The sequence below is a fragment of the Apis florea genome, unplaced genomic scaffold (genome assembly GCF_048593485.1).
Source record: "Apis florea isolate Af1SG1 unplaced genomic scaffold, ASM4859348v1 contig_3081_pilon, whole genome shotgun sequence".
NCBI lineage: Eukaryota > Metazoa > Arthropoda > Insecta > Hymenoptera > Apidae > Apis > Apis florea.
The window spans coordinates 3579001-3585000 of NW_028256703.1; the positions used below are offsets into that span (position 1 = coordinate 3579001).

The following is a 6000-nucleotide window of genomic DNA, read 5'->3' on the forward strand; positions in this document are numbered from 1 at the left end:
CGACGAGTTTTATTTGCAAAAGACAACAAACTCGTATATCTTTGCACATATCTATCCATCGCGTTTCGATTTCCTTCGAGGTGGAACGCATATCTCTTATTCTCTTTCTATCTTATGATCACTTTTACAAACCAAACGACGAATCACTCGCCTCCTCCGGGATCGCAGCGTTTTCGATTCGTTATTCTTTTTCGAAAATATTCCTTTATCCAAAGTCGTATAGTCGATGAATTTCGAGGACTAACCAACCGATAATAATAATAAAAACACGAATTTTTATTTTTACAAATAAATTTCGTTCGTTTGTGTTGCAGAGTGGTGGTCGCGATCAGGGGTGGCGAGAAAGGAGGGCAGGAACACGACGGCGTGGAGACGTCTACGGGGCGGAGGATTAATCGTCGACAAACGAGTACGATGTCGAATCACCGATGAATCGAAAAGGAGGAACGTTCGCATGGCCGCGTGAGTACATGAATCAGTCCCATTTTCGTTCATTCGACTCCTTTCATCCTTAATCATCCTCAATCCGCGCCATAAACTACCCGCACGATGTAAATAGGCTCGGAAATGTCAATCTAAAAGTTGGAAGGGACCCGTGAATGGCCGGTCGGGGCCACGTTACGAAAGAAAAGCCAGTATAGGCCGGTTAACAGGCTCCTGGGAAACAGTGGGCCGTAACAGATCGTTTTTAATCGTCCGTCCTCGCCTTTGTTTCACGGAAACAGCGCCACAGTTAATTCGGCACATTGTTACTCCATTATGTTTACGATTGGAAAGAATCGAGCCTCGTCCATGCGGGGCTGACGGCGAAAAAAGGGGGAGGTTACTCCGCACGGCCGGTGCCGGAGGGTGGCGACAACTCTCGACATTATTGGACAAGAGCGGCCTACCCCTGCTCTCGAAGCTTCCCTTTGAAAGGGCGAGCCTGCGCCCTGCCGCTCTTTTGTTTCCACCGCTGTAACTATGGAAAACCGGGAGAATGCCTCTCGCGCGAAATAACAAACTAACGATTCTAAACCCGCCTCGATCCTTTGTAATTTCACTTTTGCCTCTGGCTCCCAACTTGCTGCTCGCACAATTTCATTTCGCGCAATTATTATCCCTCCGATAATCGAGGGATGTGTAAGTAACAACGATCGTATTGTATTTAAATACGCGTAACTACGCGAAACTACGAGAAAGTAGAAAGAAATATCGAACGAATAGAGTAACGGATCGGGGATGGATCGGTCGACTCGTTCGATGGGAAAGGGAGAAGGAACGTAGGAGTTTAGATAATGGGAGAGGGATTAGGGTGTTGTCGATCGATAAGGAGCAGTCTGTTCCTAATTTCTTCTCTCTTCGAGAGAGAGAGAGAGAGAGAGAGAGGAGAGCGCGTTTTTTCGCAAGTGCTCTCCGCCTCAATTAGCGACCAGCTAGAGGAGAGAGCGGGGTAATCGCGTCACCCCTCGGCGAAACGAATCGCCGATAAGCGGCGACGATGACACGAGCGTCACGTCCCTGGCAATAGAATGTGGGAGGATCTCGAGGGGAGGGTTGCTGGAGAGATTGCCCGCGTGACGTCATTGGCCGACACCGCACCCTGTCGATTCTGCGCAGGGGGTGACCCAGTCGAATCTACGCCGACTGCGCGCATCTTTCTAATAACCCTTCGTTACTCCATAATTTCTAAAAAAAAAAAAAAAAAAAAAAAAAAAATACCAACTCTCTCTCTCTCTCTCTCTCTCTCGAATTGGCTTTCGAATTAATCTCCGTTTCTCGAAACGATGGAAAAGAGATTCGTTGAAAATCGAATTTGGAAAAATTCGAATTGAAATCGGTGGGCAAATTGCGCGAAGAGGAAGGCGAAGCGCGGATTCTCTCGGAGTATCGAGCCGTGCCGAGTCGTGGACCCACCCACAAAACCCCCTCCAGTCGTCGGGACTGGAGGGTGAGTCCGCGATAAGAAGAAGCACGTGGACGACGCATCGAAAGCAGGCCGGGGGCGCAGCACGCCGCTCGCCAGCCGGTGGACGAGTGCCACCACCAACGGTAGACGAAGAACGGAACGAGTTCGGTGGAGCGATTTGTGTGTGCACGGCGACGGCGGCGGCTGCGACGCCGGCACACACGCTCGCGATTGCTTCTCTCTTCTCTTGCTCGGATGTAAGCGAACGGAGAGTGCGCGTATCCGCGCTTCTCTCCGTCTCCGTCTGTCCGTTGCTCTGCCTTCGTTCTAGCTCCGGTTCAGTCAGCGCGGCAGAAGACGACGGGATCGGAACGGTTCGGGTCGAAGCGAGACGAGGCGAAGACGCGAGGGAAAAGCGCGTGGGGAGAGAGAGCCGTGTCTGGTAGGGGAGAGGTGCGAGAGGCGAGCGGTGGAACGAGCGGCGGAGGCGGGGAGAACGCGACGCGTCGTTCCGCGCGACGGGGTGGGGCATCGTTTCCAGAACAGCTTGGTGGGGAGCGACGAGCCGCGGCTTCGTTGCCGTGCGGCGAAGGAGGGGGCAGAGAGAAGTGGCACCGCTCCCCTCCTCTCTGTCTCTCTCTCACCCTCCGGAGGGGTTCAGTCATCTCGCGCCAGCCGAGCCACGCGCACTCGCCTGTTCTACGTTCTGGGCTCGGTGAAAGACTCTCTCTTTCAGGGCTTGGGAAAACTGGCTCGCGTCAGTCTCTCTCCCCGCGCGGATCACGCCCGATCTCTCGCGGTGGATCCGTCTCGTGGTGAATAACCCCGTGGTGCGGTGGAAACGGACAGCGGGGGGTTGGGAACGACGACGACGACTACTACTACGAGTGCTTTCTCTTCTCTCCCTCGGGTCGAGTCGAGTGTGCGCGCCGCACAGGATCTCTTCTTCTTCGTCGGCCTATCAGCCTGCTGCCCCCGGTGGACAACGGTTAAACGCACGGGAACCAGACCGCCCCCTCCGTGGACGGAAGCCACGGAACACCCCCACTTCTTGGCCGACCTAAGCCTCCCCCACCCACCAGCCAACCGCGGAGCGGAGTGTTCCGCGGTGCAGAGAGTGGAAGGCACACCGGGTACCGAGTTTCACGGGTGGAGAACCCCGTGGATGCGTCGCGATCATCCCCCCGGAAGGATCGGGTGATAAGGTGGAGCATAATAAGTTTCGGGACGTTTCGATGGTGAAACGGGCTGGTATCGAGGTAAAACTCTCCCCTTGAACGTTTTCTGTTTTTTTTTTTTCCTCCTCTCTCCTTTTTCTTTTTTTTTTTTTTTTTTTTTCTCCTCTCTGCGTCTTATCCGCGTCTCCCTCGTTTCGTCCGGTGGACGCGCACGCGCGCACAAACGGCAGACGGACGCACACGCACACACGCACACCCCACCTTCCACGGATCATTGCCACTACCAGCAGCACTTGGGAAACAAACCCTCTCCCCACCCCCTGAAGTGGAGGGAAGTGGAGAGAGCCGGACCAGCCAGAACAGAGGACAGTGGCATCATCGCGCGCCGCGAATTCTCCACTTCTTCTCTCGCTCGTGAATTCGTGTTGGTACCGGTTACTTCCGGTCCCACGGCGTCGTCCCAAGGGGATCGGGTCGAGTCGAGTCGAGTCGAGTCGTCGTTCGTGTCGCGTTCTTCGATCGAATCGAGTGATACTCGACCCGCGGACGCGCCCGTTGATTGACAGTGCGACAGTTCGGGGAAACAAAGAGAAAGAGAAAGAGAGAGAGAGAGAGAAGGGCCAGTGATTTTTTTTTATTTTCTCCAATACGTGGACGGTTACATATATATGTGTACATACATATATATATATATGTACATGAATGTATATATATGTGTATATATATATACATACATATATACACGATCGTGTGACAAGTTTTTTTTCGTGACCAGTGTGCTCGAAGGAGAGATTACTCGTCGTTCGGTCGAGAGAAGGTTGTTGTTGTTGTTATTGTTGTTGTTGTTGTTGTTGTTGTTGTTATTGTTATTGTTGGTGGATCGATCCATTTTCCATCGCGGTCTCGCCTCGCGGTGAACTGATCAATCCGGGAGTGAAGGGAGTGGCGGAGCGGGATGTTGCTGCCAGCCACGAAACTTTGAACCGAAACCGTCAACGTAGTTGACAGAAACTGTAACTGTAACTGTATCGCGGCGATGAGACGCGGCGACGACGACGACGACACGCGACAACCCGGTGGAGTTTCCGTGCTCGCTTCGTAACGAGAAGTGGCCGATCTTTCCAAAAGGAGGAGGACGTCGTGGAGGGGAAGAAGGAGAAGAATCCCGACGCCGGATTCTCGCAAGTTTTTTAACCAGTGGTGGACTCTGTGTCTTCGTCGTTTCGTACGGAATCCTCCCTCCCTCCCTCCCTCCCACCCCCCCCGTCGGGGTAGTTGTTCGGCCCCCTCCCTCCCTCCCCCCAAAGAGAGGAGGACTGCTCTACTATGTTGGCCGGTGGAGAGGCAAGAAGCGGAGGAAACTCGTTGAAAGGGAGAAACACGGGAGAGGAGAAGTAATCGAGGTAAATACCAGAGAGATGCACGTATTTAGTATGCACGTATTCCTCCTAACCATCTTTCTCTTCGGTTCCTTGCGCGAAACGCGAAGTCGGTGGCGATGTCTTCTCGGTGGCTTCGAAATAGAGAGACGAGCGGCGTGTTTCGGGGGGGGGGGGAGGGAGGGAAAGCAGTTAAAATCGCGAGGGCAAAGTTTATTTATAATTTATACGAGCTAGCGAACGTTGGTGGCGCGCGGCTCGGTCCTGCAACAAAGTATTCGAATTATGTCAGGGAAGTGATGGGTTATTGCAGGGGAGGCTGTAAAGCAGAGTTGGCAGCCACTTTAGCCTTTGGATCCCGCGTTGATGCCACGGTCTCGACGCCAACCCCAGAAGCCCGATTTAGCACCGACTTTGTTTCCATTGTTCTTTCGAAACGAGGGGGAGGAAAATCTCTCTCTCTCTCTCTCTCTCTCTGCTCTTGGCGCGCGCGCGCGAGAGAGAATTTTATCATCCTCTCCCTTTCTCGCTCTCGAAAGCGAAAATTGCCCCCGGAATCTCTCCGCTCCCGGAATAATTGCATATCCGTGAAAAAGTAGCGGCGGTCGTGTAGCTGTCGAACGGCTGTGTGAATTCCATCCTGTGGAAGGTAGGGATGGATGGACGGACGTAATTGGCAGCCGGGGAGGGGAGGAGGTCGAGGGGGAAAGGAGAGAGAGAGAGAGAGAGAGAGAGGGATATATCGCGTTCGGTTAGAGCGGAAAATTAGCGTTGCTCACGGTCTGGCCGGGTGGAAATAACCGAGGAACGCTGGCTGATTTCACGCGACGATGCTATCTTGGCGGGATTTAAGAAACGAGGGAAGGAAAGAAACGCGATATCGGGGATCCCCCTCGCGAGGAGAGGGGCGAGGAAGGAGGGGTTTTTATTCAGGGGTGAATTTTTATGGCGTTGCCCAGCGATCGAATCGGCCCGTGAGAGGGAGAGGGAGAGGGAGAGACTGTAATCGGAATCGCGTACCTCGCGATAAACCCCTCTCCTCCTCCCCCTCTGGCCCCGCTTCGTTTTCGCGGCAAACTTCCTTTTGTTGGCGCGTTCTCGACGGAAAGCCGCCGCGTCACATCTCGATGGAATATTAACCCTCCTCGTGTTCTCTCTTCTTTCCTCTTCTTTTTCTTCTTCTTCCGTTCGATGCCTGCGCTCGTGACGCGATGAAAATGAGGCTTGTAATTTTGGCTAGTCGTTTGGAACGGACGTGGGACAAGGACGAGGAATCTGTCCACGAGGAACAGGTGGTGTTTTCGTGTCGAAGCCGAGCGTTCGTTTCGAAATTTTCCCTTATACTTATCAGGTCGGATCGCGTCGTCGTTTATACCAGCTCGCACCGTTTTATCGTTAGTTTCTGTTCTCGAGTAGCCCCGATCGATTCGGTAGACGAAACCAGGTGTAGATTCGTGTTGAAATGTTTGCTCGAAATACTAGACGAGTATCGTTTCTTCTCGTTTCAACGTTTCAACCACGACGACGACGACAACGACGACGATGACGGACGAGG

At 53.2% G+C, this 6000-nt stretch overlaps 1 protein-coding gene across 8 annotated transcripts in view; it reads left to right on the forward strand.

The window, feature by feature from the left end:
- Positions 1-6000, forward strand: part of LOC100864844 (zinc finger protein castor homolog 1) — a 201577-nt gene that overhangs the window by 109198 nt on the left and 86379 nt on the right. For 4 of the 8 annotated variants that reach the window (XM_086909285.1, XM_086909291.1, XM_086909292.1 and 1 more), the window contains exon 1: positions 3243-4469. The gene's annotated coding sequence lies outside the window, so the exon portion shown is untranslated. Of the gene's footprint in view, positions 1-314; positions 463-2500; positions 3148-3242; positions 4470-6000 lie in introns of those variants that run through there. The other 4 variants (XM_086909286.1, XM_086909288.1, XM_086909287.1 and 1 more) reach the window with 4 other exon arrangements.